The sequence below is a fragment of the Phascolarctos cinereus genome, unplaced genomic scaffold (genome assembly GCF_003287225.1).
Source record: "Phascolarctos cinereus isolate Bilbo 61053 unplaced genomic scaffold, phaCin_HiC Scaffold_1;HRSCAF=81, whole genome shotgun sequence".
NCBI lineage: Eukaryota > Metazoa > Chordata > Mammalia > Diprotodontia > Phascolarctidae > Phascolarctos > Phascolarctos cinereus.
The window spans coordinates 81,957,140-81,977,258 of NW_027555514.1; the positions used below are offsets into that span (position 1 = coordinate 81,957,140).

At 39.9% G+C, this 20,119-nt stretch overlaps 1 protein-coding gene across 1 annotated transcript in view; it reads left to right on the forward strand.

Annotated features, from left to right (window-relative positions):
* Positions 1-20,119, forward strand: part of PTPRN2 (protein tyrosine phosphatase receptor type N2) — a gene marked incomplete at its 5' end in the record, with an annotated part of 1,499,790 nt that overhangs the window by 24,250 nt on the left and 1,455,421 nt on the right. The window lies entirely within an intron of this gene.

Genomic DNA, 20,119 nt, shown 5'->3' on the forward strand with positions numbered 1-20,119 from the left:
ATATCCGTTATGTTGATCTTAGAACCTTTTGGATTAAATGAGCACTGAGGTTTCTTCTAGATATAATATTTCATAATTCAATGAACAGTAGAGGGAGAATGAGAGAAGGCAGTAGAAAGCAGTATGTAGATTGGCTTGGCAAATCTCTGAGAGGGAATTCTTCAGTCTCCCTTGGTGACCCACTTCACTATCTAACTATCCTCTTACTTCCTCTGTTTTATCTTTGCTCAGAAGTAATAATTAGAGACTGAAACGTTATAAATCTAGCTGGACAGAATAGATATTTTTCAAAATCAGAAGGACTGTAGATTTAGAGGTGGAAGTCACCTTTCAGGTCAAGACTCAGATCGAATATCTGAAATTTTATCAGGCTGGGTTGGGATTTCAGAACAAGGTTTTTAAAAGGTGGAAAAATGGTTGAAGCTAAAAAATATAGTTGACTTAATATTTTATATTTAAAGTAAAACTTTGAGTTACTTAGAGAAAATTAAAGTAAGGAATATGAAATAGGTGCAGAAACACCTCAAAATTCTTAATGTCTCTGCTATCTAGGTGAGCTTACTCATTATAGAATTTTCTACAATAACATTGACAGTTAACAGAGACCTAAAGAACATAGATTGAAGGTTTGAATTTCAAGTGTCCTTATTGTCAAGGGTCATTGAACACAGTCACAGAGTTAGAAGGTCTTAACTAGGATTCATCTTCAAGGGTTTTATGATTCTCAGTGGATATTTGGAACATGACCACATTAGTTCTTGGAGACTACAGATTTAGTGGGGGCCCATCCAGTTCTGCACCTTCACAGACTTGGGCTTAAATTTTGGGGATTTTAAGTGACAATTTACCACTGGCTCTCTTTGCTTACTAGCAACTTCTGAAGTCAACTCAGTCTAAGTCTTCAGTTGTTAATTATGCTAACAGACCCAGATAAGGAACAGCATTGAAATAGTAACACATTTAATTGGGATAGAAATAAATAGTAAAGCAGCAGAAACCAATTTCAGCAACATTCCTAAATAATCTCAATCACTTTCTTCCCAGAGTAATATGAGAAAAACAAGTTTATCCAATTCTCTATAATTCTGATAAGGCAAAGGCAAAGTTTCAGCTGCCTGATTCTACTACTCTATTGGTCTTGATTTGGTTTATTATAATTATTATTATTATTATTTTGGGCTAGGCAAAGCAATGGGGTTAAGTGACTTGCCCAGAGTCACACAGCTGGTGATTAAGTGTCCGAGGCTGGATTTGAACTCAGGTCCTCCTGACTCCAGGGCCAGTGCTTTATCCACTGTGCCACCCAGCTGCTTCAATTTGGCTTATTGTTGTTAGTCCTTCATTGTCAAGAGGAAATGATACACAAGGATGATGTCTTGATTTGTGAATAATTTGGATTTAAATGAGGCAGAGCTTCAAAAAATCATCAGCCTCTGCCCATTGATTGGGGAATGGCTGAACAAGTTGTGGTATGTAAATATAATGGAATACTACTGTGGTATGAGAAATGATGAGCAGGTGTATTTCAGAAAACCTGGAAAGACTGATGCTGAGTGAAGTGAGCAGAACCAGGAGAGCATTGTACACAGTAATAGCAACATTGTGTGATGACCAATTTTGACAGACTTAGCTCTTCTCAGCAATACAGTAATCTAAGAAAATTCCAAAAGACTCATGATAGAAAATAATATCCACATCCAGAAAAAAGAATTATGGAATCTGAATGCAGATCAAAGCACACAGTTTTCTCTTTTTTTTTTTTTCCTTTCTCATGGTTTTCCCCTTTGTTCTGATTCTTCTTTTACAGTATGACTACTATGGAAATATGTTTAATATGATTGTGTGTGTATATATATATATATATATATATATATATATATATATATATATATATATATATATATCCTATATCAGACTGCTTGTTTATCTTAGGGAGGGGGAGGGAGAAAAAATTTGGAACTCGAAATCTTATTAAAGTGAATGTTGAAAACTATCTTTGCGTGTAATTAGAAAAAATAAAATACTATTGGGGGGGGGAAGAAAAGAAAAAGTCATCATCCTCACTCCCTCTAGAGTCATTAAAGTCCAGTGGCAAGACATAAGTCAACACAACTAATGATGGCCCAGGATGCAGTGGGACCTTGGCTTTTCTAAATTCAGGACTTGGCTTAATCTCCATGAAGAGTAGAATCTCTGTCTAGCTTCTTATCTATTTCCTTGTCACCCCCCCCCCCATTTCTAAAACATCTCCTACCTTCTATTGCCTCTGGTACCATTCACACCTTCAAATTTTTCAATAGGCAGGATGTCTTTGCTCCACAGGGCTTGAGGGATACTCTGGCTTTTGGGTTCCTAGATGCCACCCTTCTCTCATGGTCATGAACCCAATAAAAATACTGTCACTTGTCTATCTTTTGTTTGTCCAACATTAATCTCCTTGATGTAATGAACCTGTGTCATAGGCATAAAACCTCAGGGGGAAATGAAGTCCTTTATTCCCCAGTCATCCCTTCAGCTTTGGGTGAAGGGATCCTGGGAAATGTAATCCTTTTTTCATCTTGGCCCTGCCTGTTACATTATTTTTCCAATGGTAGCCCAATCAGGCTAAGGCCACAAAACAGAATCAATGGGAGTTTAAGGTTTTAACTCCAAGCCTCCAACCTCAAATATTACTCTCACTGCAGATGACTAAACTCCTACTTCACTGTGAAAATTGAGGGAATCTAGGAAGGTGCTCCCTCAGCTTCCCTCTTCTATCCATTAAATAATTCCCAACATCATCATCCACTCTCTGCTTTTTGCTTTGTTTGAGGAAGATGCCTAATACCTGCTAGGGCTAATCCCTCACCTGTGTTCTTTGTCCAACCTCCTCCTACCTCCAGAGCTTTGCTGAAGCTAGCAGCATACTCTCTAGCCTCTACATATCTGTAGTATTTACCTTTCCATTGGCTCCTTTCCTTTTGCTTGTAAATACATTCATATCGCACTTAAAAGTCTTCCCTTTCGGCTTCTATTCCAACTACCAATACATTTCTCTCCTCCCCTTCAAACCTGTTCACCCTTAGTGCTTGCACCTCCTTACAACTAACTCTAACCTCAACCCCTTGCAGTCTGCCTTCTGTCTCTATGTCCTACTGAAATAACCATCTCAAACAATGATTTTTTTTTTTGGTGAAGCAGTTGGGGTGAGTTGCCTAGGGTCACACAGCTAGCGTCAGGTGTCTGAGGCCAGATTTGAACTCAGTTCCTCCTGACTCCAAGGCCAGCGCTCTATCCACTGTGCCACTTAGCTGCCCCAAACAATCATTTTTTTAAAGGAAGGTTCTGTTGACATTTTTTAAACATCTTCTAAATTTCCCATTGTGTTTCTGCTTCCACTCCCTCCCAGGCAGCCATCTACTATTAAAAAAATAATGAAAAAGAGGAATTAACAAATTAACAAAGTTAATCAATAAATTGGAAAAGTTTGATGTTATAAGCAGTATTTCACATGCATGAGCCCTGACTTTTTTAAAGAAGCAGGGGAAATTGTATCTTCTCATATATCTTCTTTGGGGGCCAAGTTTAAATATTATAATTTGGCAGCATCTAGTCTGTATTGTTTTGTTCTTTCCCTTTTACGTTGTAGTCATTGTGGAAATTGTTTTCCTTATTTTGCTTATATTTCATGTCAGTCCATATACATTTTCTCATGATTCTCTGTTCATCATGTTGTTTCCTATAGCCCTGTAATATTTGTTCAAGAACAAAAGAATGAAAAAAAAATCAGTGCTAACTACTATGCTAAATAATGGAGATACAAATAGAAAAGCAAGACAGTCCTTTCTATCAGGAGCTCACATCCTAATGAAGGAGACAACACATATGGAAGATTTTAGCTGCAAGTCAGATGGAAAGGTCCCATGGTCCTTAGGGTATAGTGGCGAACAGATGGTAATGCCTCTTCTTTGATGCCATTCCCACTAGTAAAATCACATCAATTTTTGATGTTGAACCTGTTGATAGTGCCAAGGACTGGGGCTGGAAAAACTTTATTTTCTGGATCTTTAGTATCTGTGGCTATAGCAGTTGCTAGGCTTCATTGCTGCAGGAGTTGGTTCCCAGGATGATGGCAGGGAGCACTGGGTGATAGGCATTGCTGTTCCCAAGGCTCTCGGGTTCAGAGTCCTGGGCTGTCTCCCTCAGGATCTAAGCGGAGATTGTAGTCAGTGTAATGGTGGCTAGATTTGCCTGGATCATGCTGCCTTCTGTCTCATTGTGAGGTGTCTTACTGATTCATCTGGCTATCCTGCTATGTTAGTAGTGATAGGAATGATGGGCTTTTTCTTCACAGGAGCTACTTCCCCGGATGGTGGCTGGTCTGGATGTAGCACTGATGGCATCCCTATTTCTTAAGCCACTCCATTAATGGCCTTCTATTTTCTTTCCGGCTCTTTGCTGTTACAAAGAATTGCTGGTATAAATATTAACATCTGTAGGGGGCTTTTTTTTTGTTATTGACCTCTTTGGGGCATATTCCCACCTGTTGGAATCCCTGGGTCAAAGGTTATATACATTTTACTCTTAGCGATATTTTTTTCAAGCCTCATTATTGACCTCTAGTATGGTAGAGTGGAAAATATCTGGACTCAACATCCTGATTTTGCTACTTACTATGTATGTTATCTTGGGCAAGTCACTTAACCTTTATTGCCTCTATAAAATGAAAGTACAGGAATAGGCTCTTTGAGGTACCTCCCCACTCTAAATCTATGATCCTGTGAAACATTTGATGCTGTTGTCGCCTCTTCTTTTTGAATATTTTCTCTTTCCTTAGATTTCTAATAGAATGTAAGCTTCTCAAAGGCAAGGGCAATGTCATTTTTGTCTCTGCATGCCCACCACCTACCATAATGCCTTCTAGATAGTGGTCATGTTGGAATTTAATGTCTATGGATCCCTCCTCTACTTACCATGCCTGCTTATGATGCTCTGTAACTTTTAAAGTTCACCTCAATGTAGTTGAATTATTATTGTTATTTTTTTTTTTTGCTTCTTCAATATTTGTGGACAATAGGGTCATCTAGTCCAACCCCTTCATTTTTACAGATGAGGAAATGAAAGCCTAGAGAGTCTTAGTGATTCACCCAAGGTTACAAACACACAATGTTCTGATAACTTAGATTTTCAAGGCAAATGATTTTGCCCTTGTAAAGAGCATTTCAAAAAATTAACCTCAGGCTTGCCAGCACAGCAGAGCCCTATTATGATACTGTTTGCACTGGGGAATATTACGGGCCAAACCATGTCCTGTGAAACCTAATAGTAACATAGAGGAGAAACCTAAAATGATATCAGACTGTACGATAAATATTGTTTCTGTTCTAACACCAGCCTTATTAAGGAATTTTACTGAAATATAAAAAACAAACTAAAAAACTATCTGCCTACAAACATTCAAGGTGGTCAATTAAATTGAACAGATTATTAAGTATCTAAGATTCCATGTACAATTCTATTTTTCTGTTCTTTTTTGTATGGATGTGTTCAAGCTTATTGGTGCCAATATAGTTCAGAATAACAAAACGTTAAAAAAATGCCTTTGATCCTTGAAGCACTGTGTGATAAGCATCAGTGACACAAAGATGACTCGTGACATGGTCTCTGTCCTCATGGATCTAGCTGTCTACTATATACACAACTATAATGCACAGAGTACAAGTGCCTTGGAGAGGTACAAATGCTTATGAGAGCTTCCTGGAAGGCAATTGCCTGGAGGAATCAAGAAAGACTTCTTGGAGGAAGTCACAGCTGAGTTGGCTCTTCCAAAATTTCAGCAGACCAAGATGAGGTTGGAGCTCTCTAGGTATAGGGGATGAGAAGCAAAATACGGTTCCAAAAATACGCACTGGCCAGTGCCATCTTTGCCACTCCCTACCAGCTTTATATAGTTGATCTTTGCAACATCTCTTGAATATATCCCTTTCACTCCTCTGACGCTGTCACCACTTTAGTGCAGGCCCTCATCACCTCATGCTCAGATTACTGCAATAGCCTGTTGGTGGGGTCTGTCTGCCTCAAGTCTCTCCTCACCCCAATCCATTCTCTATTCAGTCACTAAAGTGAACTTCCTAAAACAAAGGTCCAATTTTGTCAGTCCACTACTCAAGAATCTTCGGTGACTCCCTGTTGCCCCAGGAGCAAATACAAGATGCTCTATTTGGCATTCAAAGTCCTTTATAACCTAGCCCTCTCCTGCCTTTCCAATCTTTTGTTCCTTACTCCCCTACACATGCTCTTCGATCCAGTGACACTAGCCTCCTGGTGTTTACACAAACATGACATTCCACCCCTTGCTTCTAGGCATTTCCTCTGGCTGTCCCTCATTCCTGGAATGCTTTCCCCCCTGTCTTCCAACTACTGACCTCCCGGGCTTTCTTTAAGTCCCAACTAAAACCCCACCTTCTCCAGGAAGGCTTCCCTAACCCCTCCTAGTTCTATTGTCTTCTTCTTTTAATTATTTTCTATTTATCCTATATGTAGCTTGCTTTATGTAGATTTGTTTGCATGTTGTCTTACCCATTAGATTGTAATCTCCTTGAGGGCAGGGAACGTCTTTTGCCTTTTTTGTATCCCCAGCACTTAGCAGAGTGCCTGGCACATATGAGATGATTATTAAATATTTATGGATTGATTGATTTCTGGCTCTCTAGTCTTCTGTAGCTAGGTAGCACATTACATAGCCAGGTCTAGAGTCAGAAAGACCAGAGTCCAAATCTTCCTTAAAAACTTACTTGCTATGATCATGAGCAAATCACTTAATGCTATTTGCCTCAGTTTCCTCATCTGTAAAATGATCTGGAGAAGGAAATGGCAAACCACTCCAGCATCTTTGCCAAGAAAACCCCAAATAGGGTCATGAAGAGTCAGACATGACTGAACAACAACAAAGTCTTCTGCATTTTAGTAAGCTAATGATTGGAGGGATGTAACCTCTATAGTATTGTATATTTATTTTTCTGTGTTCTTTCCCTTTCCCCCAATAGAATATAAACCCTTTGAGGGACAAGACTGTTGATTTTTATCTTTTTGTGTCTACTTGGGTCTACTCGGACCTACCAAGAGCTTAATAAGGGCTTATTGAGTGAAGGTTGAATTACAGCATATTCTCCCTGAATGCAGATTCCTTTGAAATCCAAGGAAACAAAAATGTGAGATTTCTCATTCTTCTCCATGATGAAGTCATTAAACTCACATTTTTTCTTTATGATGCTGGGCAGGACCTTTGTTCTGATGGCTCACTTGGCCTTTGGGGTCATTCTTTCTGGGAGAAGGACCCACTGGATCATGAGCCTATACCACTACTACTATACCACTATATCACTACCTCAAGCCTTGTTCCTGTCAGTTTCTTAATTTCACTATAAATAAAATGTGCTAGTGAGTAATTGTCTTGCTTAAGGAAAGAAGATGTCTAAATGGAGATTTAAGATGAGGTGGAGAGACTAGTAAATGAAAATAAAATCATCCCAGAGCCCCTCAGCTGAACTGGTGGGATGTAAAGGGCAGCTGCAGACTGGAGGGTATGGCTTCTGGCATGCAATTATTTCCTTAATTCCTAGTTAACTGACTGACCTTCCTCTGAATGCCGAGCTGATCATCTCATTTATATTTTCTCATGCTCTGCAGAGAGGTGCTCACTTGCCAGTGAGCCGAGAAAAACTGGGCTTCCTTAAGGGGATGGGGTCAGCATCCCTTGTAGCAGAGGGATCATTTTCCTGCTGGCAGCCTTGCTGACTCTCTGTAGGTTGGCTGTAGGCCATGCCCCAAATCCAGCCTTCCCTGAGTGGTTCAGTGCTCAGAGAATTTCTGATGAACCATATAAGTTAATGGCAATATTTTCACTTGCAAACAACCTCCAAGAAAGGTCTTCCTGGACTGATGGATATGATCAACTTCCTTATTTTAAAATTACTAACAAGTTCCCATTAAAGATTCACCTTGTTGCCGTTCCAAGTGGGTGCAGTTTTTTTATTTCTCTATTTAAATGCAGATACATATTATTGAAGAGTCAAGGAAATTAACATTTAAACTGAGAAAAATCTATTTTTCTTGATCATATCAGTGGTTTCTTCAGTCTTGGGGACTCCCAGTGAGGAACTCCTTCTACTAATGCATATATCAGCCCCTTCTCTGAGAAGTGAAAGTCTTCAGTACCTGGGAGACCAAGAAGATAAGTGAAGTGTCTAGGTTCCTATAACCAGGACCTGAACCTTAATTTTCTTGACCCTGAGGGCATCTCTTTATGTATTCCACTGTCTATCTGAGATACTAGCTGACATTAATCTCTTTCAGGTTTACAAAGCATTCTCCTTCCCCCTCCTTCCCCCTCCTTCCCCCTCCTTCCCCCTCCTTCCCCCTCCTTCCCCCTCCTTCCCCCTCCTTCCCCCTCCTTCCCCCTCCTTCCCCCTCCTTCCCCCTCCTTCCCCCTCCTTCCCCCTCCTTCCCCCTCCTTCCCCTCCTTCCCCCTCCTTCCCCCTCCTTCCCCCTCCTTCCCCCTCCTTCCCCCTCTCCTTCTACACACATGGTATCCTAAAAGTCAGTTCAATTTAAGTTAAGGCTTATGCATGTCTATATGTACATGTCACAGATATATATGTGTGTATATCTATATTTAGGCTAATAGACTTTGTGGCAGGTAGACTTGGACTTGAATCTCATTTTTGACTCAACTGTGTGACCAAAGGCAGTCATTTAAATATTTTGAGTCTAACTTACCTCATTGGTAAAATAGAGATAATAATACTGTGGTCCCTACCTAATGGAGTTATCAAGAGGATTGATATATGTCAGTGCGTTGATATATGTCAAGTGCTTTGCAAACCTTAAGGTGTTAAATGTGTGTCTCCTCTTATTATAATGATTATTTGATTCTCATAGCAAACTTTGGATATAGGTGGTACTATAGGCACCATTGTACTCATTTTACAAATAAGAAAACCGAGGCTCAGAGAAGTTCTGTGATTCCTCCCACAGTTATGTAGCTAGTAAGTAGCTCAGGTATTTCCTGACTCCAAACATAGCTTTCTTTTCTTTTCTTTTCTTTTCTTTTCTTTTCTTTTCTTTTCTTTTCTTTTCTTTTCTTTTCTTTTCTTTTCTTTTCTTTTCTTTTCTTTTCTTGGTTGGGCAATGGGGGTTAAGTGACTTGCCCAGGGTCACGTAGCTTGTAAGTGTTATGTATCTGAGGTCGAATTTGAACTCAGGTCTTCCTGAATCCAGGGCCGGTGCTTTATCCACTGTGCCACCTAGCTGCCCCCATAGCTTTCTTTCCATTACACCTCATTACCTCTTTCCTACTCTCAAGGATTAGCATTAGCCTTGTCCTTAAGAGATATATTAGGGAGGTGTAGTGAGAGAATACCAGAATAATCTTCCTTTCCCTTTCTTATGCCCCTTCCCCAAAAGAAAAGAACACATATCCTCTGACCTCATTCCTTTGGTTCTTTGCAAAACATATTAGGATTAATAATAAATACCAAGGGATGAAAAAAAAACCACTTTCCTTATTTAAAAAAAAAGCATTTTATTGATAATTTTTGTTTTTCACTGCAGTCAGTTTCTGGATATCTCACTATCCTTTTCCCTCTCCCCTTCCCTACCTCTTGTCCAGTGAGAGCCCACCCTTGGAACCAAGAAATACAATTGAGCAGAACTGACAGTATCTGTGTCTGACACCATACGCATCCTTTCCTACTTGTAGCACCCTAACTATCCGAGGAAAGAGGGAAGTTCATTTCTTCATCTCTTCTTCAGGCCCAAGATTAGCCATTACAATTATGTGATGTTCAAACCAGAGTATTTTTGAAGGGGCACACACATGAAAACACCCGCAGCAGATTGTGCTGGTAACGGGCTGAATGTTGTGTGATTAGCTGTGTTTGAGAGAATTGTTAGTTTTAATCAAGCCACATTTCTGAGGTTCTGCAGCTTTGATTGTTTTTCTCTTTGCACCAGCTGGGTAATGCCATCTCCTCCCCTAGAGTTGAGATCATAAAGTGTCTTGGCCAAATTGCAAACTGCTGGATGAGACAGTGCCTGCATTTGGTTCAAGTTTCTGGCAATTCTTGCTGGTTCACAGCTCTCCTCGTCATTTGGTGGCTTCCTGGCCTAAGTTTTGGGCAATGGCCTCCTTGTGAATATTTAATGCCATATTGTACTTTCAGCATCTTGCTTTTCCCACAAAGCTTTCTCTAATGTCTACAGTCCAAACGCAGAGTGGGTCATTAGAGAGAGTATTAAACTTGGAGTTAGTGGGTCAGTCGATTCATTAAGCATTTTCTTAAGCTCCTCTTGTGTGCCAGGTGCTGGTCATACAAAGACAAGACTGAATGAGACAGTACTTGCCCTCAAAGGAACTTACATCCTCATATGAAAAGAAATAGGAAATCTTTTTTTTGGTATGTACCAAGGGGACCAGGAAAGGACTTATGTAGGAGGTGGCATTTGAGCTGAGTTTTAGAGGAAATGAAGGATTCTTAGAGGTAGAGCTGAGGAGTTTGTTTTAGGCATGAGGGACTGTCATTGTAAAGGCTTGAAGGCAGGAGATGGAATATTGTATTTGGGGAAAAAGAAAACAACAAAACAGGGAGGCCAGGCTGGCTGACTTAGTGAATGCAAGAAGGGGAATAATGGATAATTACATTGAAAATGTCAGTTGAGGCCAAGTTGTGAAGGCTTTAAAAGCTAGAGAAATTATAGTTGATCCTAAAGGCAGTCAGGGGTCACAGGAGTCTACTGGGAGAGGAGCGGCATGGTCAGATCTGTGCTTTTGGAAAGTCATGTTGGTGGTAGTGTGCGGGATGGATTCGAGGTGGGATAAACTTGAGGCAGGGAGACCAAGTAAGAAATTTTTATTGTGACAGAGTCTGCATGAGATATAGGGAGGTGGTTGTACAAGTAGAAAGTCAGATTCGAGATATGTTGGGGGGCAGAAATGGCAAAATGGCAAAAATAGCAAAAAAAAAAGGGGCAAAAATATCTGGGTAAATCGAGTGAGAGAGAGGCGAGAGTTAAGGAAAACACTGAAGTTTCAAATATGGGTGCCTGGAAGGATGTCACAGATCTCAACAAAAATGGGGCCATTTTGGAAGAAGTTTGGGGAAAGATAATGAGATACTTGGGTTCCAGTCCCAGTCCCCCATCTCATAGGTTTGTGTAGAAAGCATTTTGTAAAACTTTTAAGTACTATATAAATGTGTTGTCATCTTTCTCTTCCTCCTCCTCCTCCTCCTCTTCCCCTTGCTTCTGTGGTGAGTAGTCTGCTGCACTTGGAGAGAGGAAGACCTGGATTTGAATCCCGGCTTTGACACCAACTCATTTAACCTCTGAGTCTCAGTGCCTCATTTACTTAAAGTTAACTGTATAGAAAATGCCTTAAAGTGTTGTCATCATCAGTCGAATGCCTCTTTTCTGAGCCCTGATATGTGGCCTCTCCTGACTTGACACATTGATTCTATACCAGCCTTCATTGGTTTATTTCTTGTGTCTTGTTGCTTCCATTAGACTGTAAACTCTTTGAGGGCGAGTGCCAATGGGCCTTACTTCCCTTATGCCATCTTCAGTGCCTGGTACAATGCCGGACATGATATACATTTCAATGCTCGTGGATTGAATTATTTTTAGCCTTAATTTTTCTTTGTTATCTCCATTTTATAACCCTTAGGTTAAAATACTTTCTTTAGCAAATGCAATGATAATTTGTTACACTGGAAAGAGTACTGAGTATGGAGGAAGAGGACCTAGGTTCAATCCCTATTCTGATACTTCCTTCCCTTTGTGACTTAACCTCACTAGGCCTCAGTTTCTCCATCAGTAAGAAAAAAAGACACTGGACTAGATCACCTCTAAAGTTCCTTTTAGATCTACAATCCTCATACCCATGGCCAGTCTTGAAGCTACAAAACAGTCTTTGGAAAGCAGACAGAGGTCCTTATTGAAGTCTTTGGGTAGTTTTTTGTGGTGGTGGTTGTTTTTGGCTTTGTACTTTTCACTGAGGCTAGCCAGAATTTTCACCCAGAGCAGCAACCTGGTGCCTGTTTGGAACACCTTTATGAACAGATCTCGCCATTGAGCCAGGCATAAGCGAAAGGACAAGGCTGGCCATGATGGTCCAGGACCAAGAATGCAGCTAGGTTCTCTAGAAACTGTCTATATAAATCTCCTTAGTTTAGTGGTTGGGGAAACTAAGGTGAAGTCATTTGATGAGGGTGACATAGTAAATAGCAGGGCTGAGATTTGAATCTAGGTTCTCTGATCTCCAAGTTGAGAACTCTCTTTACTCTATTACCTCGTCTTCTATTTTTGCCTATGGGAGATTAATCTGGCAGAAATGAGAAAAATGCATAGCAGAAAAGAGACTGAAAGCAGGGACATCAGGTAGGAGGCACCTGTAGAATTTCACATGGATGGTGATAAGGACCTTTGCTATTTTTGAGCTAGGAGGAACATTTTAGATTATTCAGTTCAGCCCCCTCATTTTAGAGATGGTGAAACTGAGTTCTATAGAGATGAAGTGACTCGCTCAAATCCAGTTCTTTTTCCACTAAAGCACATAGCTAGGTAGTAGTGGGAATAGAAAGAAGAGAATAGATTTGAATTATCTATGTCTAGATATATATCTACATATATATATATATATATATATATATATATATATATAATTTGTATTTTTGTATATAGGTATATGTGTGTGTATATATGTGTATTATATATATGTATAGAAGTATATATGTATGCATAATATATACATATACTACATTTCTGTATCTATATATACACATATTATGATCTACCCTGCCATTGTTCTCTAAGGTACATAGGACCTTGTCATCTGTCCTGCTGCTTTGCCTGCTAGACCTTAATTTCCACTTTGTCTTTCCATCTGCCATGAAGTTGAGCCCTCCTTTATATATCCCTTCTCCACTTAATTAGAATATGATCTCCTTGAGAGCAGGAACCATCTTGAATTTCTCCTTGTTCTCAGTGCTCAGCATAGTGCATGAGACATGTAATAAATGCATGTCATTACATGCATGTTATAAATACTTTCCATTTCATTTCATCATGAAGTTAGAACTAATAGAACTTGGAGCTGCAGGAGAGGAAAGGAGCAAAGATGCCAAGGTTTAGAACTTGAGGGACTGAGCACATAGTGGCGAGGCAGTAAAGTGGCATCATGTCTGGAGTGTTAGTCTTGAGGTCAGGCTACTGAAGTTTGAATCTTCCCTCAGGTGCTTAGCAGCTGTGTTATGCTGGGCAAATCACTTGACCTCTTTTTGCTTCAGTTTCCTTATCTGAAAAATGACACAGTTGGACTCAGTGACCCCCCAATGTCTTTTGTAGTTAAAAATCTATGATCCTATGATGAAATTGACGTAAATGGGGAAGTAAAGATGAATCACAAATTCTGGGGGATTGATGAATTCTCTCTTGTAGGTATTGAGTTTAAGATGACATGGGGACATTCATGTAGTTTGAAATTTAAATTTGGAGCTCGGGAGAGAAGATGGAGTTAGAGCTATGAAAGCCATCTGCATGGTGGGGATAGTGGAAGCCTTAGGAAGAGATGAGAGTTCCAGAAGAGAGGGCTGAGCATAGAACCTTGTGGTACTCTGGGAACTTGGGCCTCCCTAAGAGGGTCAACTAACAGCAAAATCGACTTAGGACAAATTACTCTTCAGGCTCTGTTCTCTCCTTTTCACACTCTCCCTCCTTTATTCCAACCCTTCTCCTTAGGCAACCAAGCATCCTTGTGCTCCCTTCTCTGTCTTCCTACTTGTCAGAGTCTTTCCAGAGCACAGAATTTTTTTTAGTGTAAATTTAAGTCAATATGTTCCTTTTCCAAGGAGTGTTCATATTTCAAATTCTCTTTAATTTTGAACTAAAAGACTTGGCTCTCTCATAAGGCAGGTTTAGTGATTAGCAAGTAGTAGAAAAATATGTAGGGTTTTTTTTGGGGGATGTTTAATTTACTCTTGAATTTATAATAAATCATCAAGCATTTATCAAGTGCTTATCATGTGTCAGACACTGTGCTAAGTTCTAGGTCTAAAAATAAAAAGCAAAATCCATCCCTGCCTTCAAGGAGCTTATCTTTCTATGGAGGAGACAACGTGTAAATAAATAGGTACATGCAAGGTACATCCACAGTAGATGGTATTTGCACCAAGAGGTTGCTATTCCATGGATGTTCATCTTTATTTCCCAACAAGATGTAAGCTCTTTGAAGGGAAGGAACTAGATTTTTTTGTCCTCCACAGTATGTAGTGCTGAGTATACAGGTAACAACAAATGCTCAAATGATTGACCAATCTGTTCCCAGCAATATTTGGGCAGCCCCTTAGGTAGGCAAGTATCCATTTTATTCAGTACATGAAAAAACAGCCTCAACAATCCTCAGATGCACAATAATTATAGGGCAATCTTGGACGCTTTTAGAGATGAGGTGATCTTTGCAACTGTAAATAAAATGGTATGCAGTGGACTAACATTAAGGATGGAGTCTGAGAACCTAGGTGTATCATATCTACCTGCATGATTGTGGGCAAGTCACTTTATCTCTCTGGGCCTTGGTTTCCTCATTTGTTAAATGAGGGAATTGGATTAAATCAGGGCTTCTTAACCTTTTTCACTACATGGACTGCTCTAGCACTAAGGCCAATTCTTAGAATGATGTTTTGAAATGCTTAAAATAAAATATATAGGATTGTAATGGAGATGATTATATTGAAAAAACAGTTCCCATATAGTAAATCAAATATTAAAAAAAAGTTTATGGATCCTGGTTAACATCTAGGAGATGATCTCTAGGGCCCTTTCAACTTTAAACCTTATGTTTCTGCCTTAATCAGAAATAGAATTTGCCTTGTAGGCCTCAGAACTTTTTTTTTCTTTTAAATAACTACAGGCCCAAAGGTTCATACCCAGCAGACACTCTAAATAAAACACCTAAGAGAATGAATAATTCACCAGTCTTGCTCTGTAGTGTTCTTTCACTCTGATTGTCTTGATACTAGACACCCCCACCCCTTTTGCCTGCCTTGATTTATGGTAAGTACCTTCTTACCTACCTTATGTGACTTCTATGGATTTGTCTCCTTATTTTACCAGTCTGGTAATATCTGCTGAGCTAATCTTGTGATTGTATGACTCATTTCTACAAAGCGTTTCAATGGCATTGAATTGCCTATTGAGTCAAAATCAAATTGTGTTGACTAGCATTCAGTGCGGTCTAGAATCTGGCATCTCTCTGTCTTTCCAATTCTCCCCATCTGAGCCCTCATACTCCCTGCTATGTAAGTTGTGATCTAATCAAAGTAGATTACTCATTTCCCTTTATGCTGGAGATCATAGCTATAGAGTTGTAAGAGACCTAGCTCTGTCTCCTCATTTGTTAGACGAGCCAAAGCCAAGAGGCTCAAGAATTTGCTTCAGATGATATAGGTAGTGAAGTGGAAGATCTGAGATTTAAACCCATGCTCTCTGAATCCAGCAATCTTTCCCCTGTCCCACAATCTTTCTCTTTAAGGACTTTCTTGCCTTAGTACCTTTTCTCACAGCAATAACTGTGCCCGGATGACCTCTTTGAAAGCCTACATATCCTTCAAGGTCTAGCTGAAATGCGATCAGTTCGTGGACTCTCTCTCTGATTTCTCCCTCCGCCCTATACATCCAGTTGTAAACAGTCGTCTTTTTCCTCTGACCTTGTAAACCACATCGAACTTACTTTTATTATATTCTAATCTGCTCCATTATTGTATAGTATCATATATTTGTATATTTTTGGATTCTTTTTTGCTAGATTGTTAATTTTTTGAGGGCAAGTCCTGAAGGGATATCACCATCATCCTCATAATAATAATAAATAGCATTTATATAACCCCTTACAAAGTGCTTTACAAATATCTCATTTTGTTCTCACAGCACATGGGAGGGAGATGCTATTATTACCCTCATTTTGCAGATGAGGGAACTGAGACAGATTGAAGTGAAGTGATTTACTCATAGTCACATAGCTGAGGCTGGATTTGAACTTGGGTCTATCCTCACTATAGGTCCAGCATTCTGTCTGTTCATTGTGCCCACAGGACAGGTAAGAAAGATCTATCCATCTTAGTCATCTCTATCTTTTGGCACCTAACATAGGGCCTTGCACACAGTGGACCCTTAATAAAGGGATATGGAATGAACGAATAAAAGACGTAGATATGAGAGCTGAGCAGGGCATTGCTGGCACAATGTAGGAAGTATTGCACAAACTGAGCCCTGGAGGGAATGAGAGAGACCAAAAGGTGAAAGTTAGGAGGGTGGACGTTTTGGACATGGAGAGGAGTTTGTGTGAAGGCGTGGAGGTGGGAGATGGGCGACTGTGTACGGGCAACAGCAAGCATGCCCATTGAGTGTGGAGTCTAATTTGCTTTGTCCCACATTGGGGTTTTGGAGCCAGGGCCCATTTGGTTTTGGCAGACATCTTCAGCAGCTTTGCTTGTGCCATCAGTAGTGAATGGCTTTGCGTGCAGGTGCCAATTCTTTGTGTAATGCAGCATCGGCTTGGTAGTACAACAGATGATAACTTTATGAATTATTAAGATCAATTGGTAATTGAAGAGCTTTCACTCGCATGGTCTATTACTCAACACATGCTTCTCCAGGTTTCCTGAGGAAGGGGATAGGATATCTGTAGTAGGATCTGCCTTAGTGCTGTGAAATGCTAAGTGGACTATTAATGAAGGGAAACTTTAACATGTCAACTAATTGATTTGTGAGAGATTGGAGGCTGAGTGAGGAGGGGGATGGGCAGGGTTTTTAAAGAAAGATGAGCCTTGTGTGTCTATGGAAGGAAAGATCACAGCTTGGTTCATTTCTTTTTCCCCTGTACCTCCCTCTAGAAGATTATTGCCCTTATAGGAAATCACAAGGTTTTCAGGAAACAAATAAAAAACCTCAAACCGTTTTCTTAGAACAGACATTTCAAGGTGAAAGGTATCTTAACGATAGATCATTTACTCCAACACTCTGTTTTTACAGATGTGATCGATTTTTCTCTGTCTCTCCTTCTCTCTCTCTCTCTCTCTCTCTCTCTCTCTCTCTCTCTGTCTGTCTCTCTGTCTCTCTGTCTCTCTCTCTGTTTCTCTCTCTGTCTCTCTCTCTGTTTCTCTCTCTGTCTCTCTCTCTGTTTCTCTCTCTCTCTCTCTCTCTCTGTCTCTCTCTCTGTCTCTCTCTCTGTCTCTCTCTCTGTCTCTCTGTCTCTGTCTGTCTCTCTCTGTCTCTGCCTCTCTCACTTCTTTGAATAATTCTGGATTTAGAACAGTAGGAAGTTAATTCCTTAGATTTTGAACAGTAGGAAGATTACTTTCAAGGAGCAATACATGGCTTTTACATTCAGAAGCAGTGTGATATAGTAAAAAGAATGCTGTATTCTGAGTCTGTATTAAAAATCCCACCTTTGATACTTATTAGTTCTGTGATCATGGGTAGGTAGGTTACAACTATCTAAGCCACGGTTTCCTGATCTGTGAGATGGGGATAATAATATCTATCTCAGAGGGTTCCTAGGAGGATCAAATGGAATAATACATTTTAAGTGCTATATAAATATACACAGTTGTTATGATTTATGTTTCTTAAAGGGATTCCCCATGCAGTTGTTTCCTTTTGGTAAGTCTTCTGTGATCCGGGACATTGACCCAGTAAAGTATTGCCGTAATTATGGAGATTAAGCAATAGGACCTCTATTGGAGCTGGGAGAAGAAGAGCCTAAAGCAATATAGGAGATGAGGGTTTGAGGTTTCCAAAAGTAAGGGCCAAGTTAACCCTGAGTTCTTTGCTGCCTGGGAAGTTTTGGGACTTAGTGAATATCCTAATTGGGCATCATTCAGGAGAGGCTGATGGGCTTGTTAAGGAGCAAAGTAGTGCTCTTTTAGGGACTTTGGAAAAATGAGGGATTTTTTAAAGCATCAGTAAGGGATGTTCCTCCCTCCATCTTCTCCTCTTCATCTCCCTGTGAAGAGAGCCACATGGCTAGAACATATCATCCCTACAAGAGTTACACATGAGAAACAGCAAGGCATAGTGGAAATAATGTAGTGAAAATAGCATGGCTGCTGGAGTCAGGAGAATAAAAGTTTGAATTTGGACCCAAATTTGGTGTAAAATCTTGGTCAAATCACTTCTCTTTGGGTCTCAGTTTTCTTATCTGTAAAATGAACCACTTAAATATTTTCTGAATGGAGTGGGATTTTAGAGCCTGGAGACAACAGGGATACTATGAGGTTTTAAAAAAATTTCAGTGTAATTGGTTTCCTTTGTGAGCCTGTGAATTTTATTTTATGCATTTCAATCGATAAACATTAAGTGCCTACTGTGTGCTAGGCACTGTACTAAGCACTGGGAATACAAAAAGTGGCAGAAAACAGTTCCTACCCTCCGGGATCTTACAATCTAATGAAGTAGACAACGTCCAAGAAAGTGCTCAGGAAATAATATAACAAGAAATAATTAACAGAGGGAAGGCATTAGAATTAAGAAGGGTTGAGAAAGCCTTTTTATACAAGATGGGGTTTTAGATGGGACTTAAAGGAAGCAAATAAAGTCTGTTTTTTTTTTCAGTAAAATCATTAAGTGGAGTTGAGCAAGTGGAGCATTCCAGGCGTGGGATGCATTTAAAAGCGTTTTGAGAAGAACCACACTGCCAAAGGGGTCCATGACCCAAAATATTAAGATTCCATGTCACAAAGAGCAATATCATGCACTGTCAATCTTGATACTCCCTTAAAGTGTGTGGAAAATTGCCTTGTGTATAGCAGGTATTAAATAAATGCTGCTGGACTGACCAACCTGGCAGCGTGTAGTGTAGTGTAGAAACAACAAGCAGAAGAAGGTGGTAGAGTGTCAACCAGTTAGCAGATTAGACTGTTGTCGTTATGGGAACGTTGGAATGGTGTATGTGACAAATTAATTTTAAAACGTTTTAAACTAAAGCTTGAAGAATTTAAAATTACTTCCAGGGGTTCTCCATGGTATGGATAGAAGTGACCCTGACTTTCTGAAAGCTCTGCCGCCAAGTACGATCTCTGGTAAGTTCTACCCAGTGGAACAGGTTTAGAAAACAGGCTTGGAGTGGATGCCTGTCACCCCAAGACTTACCTCCTTAAGTCACTAATCACCCAGTGCTTTGGCTACCAGTTGATGACTTTTGAAGTGAGTGGAGCTAGATGCTCCCAAATACTATCTTTCTGCCAAGGCTTGGAGGGGTTGCAATTTGCATTGGTGGAGGAAGTACTCAAAGTGAGAAAAAAAGACAGAACCTTGAAGGATTGAAGATGAATAAACATTTCAAAAGAATCTAAGCAGTCATTGATTCAATTAACACTGAACAACATGAGATTTAAGAAAATGAGATTTGTATTGTGTTGGTTGTCATTTTCCAATATGATTCATAGCACCAACTCCAGGGGATGTCAAAGTGGATTATGAATTTAAGATTCAACAGGAAATTCCATATGTCATTAAAAAAAATGAATGAATAAATTTAAAAGCATTTCTTAAGGCTTTCTATGTACCAACTCTTGGGCTAAGTGCTGGGAAGAAAGTATAAATACAAAAAATAACCCCTTCCTATCTTCATATTTTAATAGAATTGACCTCATGTATAGGAAGAGTAGTTGCAATACTAATGGTAGGGTGTGCTTACACACATATATGCATATTTAAACATGTAGCTAGGTGTCACTGTGGATACAACTCTGGGATTGAAGTCAGGAAGACCTGAGTTCAAATGTGGACCCTTCTAGGGCAGCTAGGTGGCACAGTGGATAGATGTTGGACTTGGAGTCAAGGAAGACTCATCTTCCTGAATTCAAATCTGGCCTTACCCATTTAGCAGCTCGGTGACCCTGGGCAAGTCACTTAACCTTGTTTGTCTCAGTTTCACCATTTGTAAAATAACCTGGAGAAGGAAATGGCAAACCACTCCAGTATCTTCACAAGAAAACCCCTAATGGAGTCATAAAGAGCTGGTCATGACTGAAATGACTGATCAACAACAATGAAAGTATGTAAACATGGCTGGTGGGTTGTCATC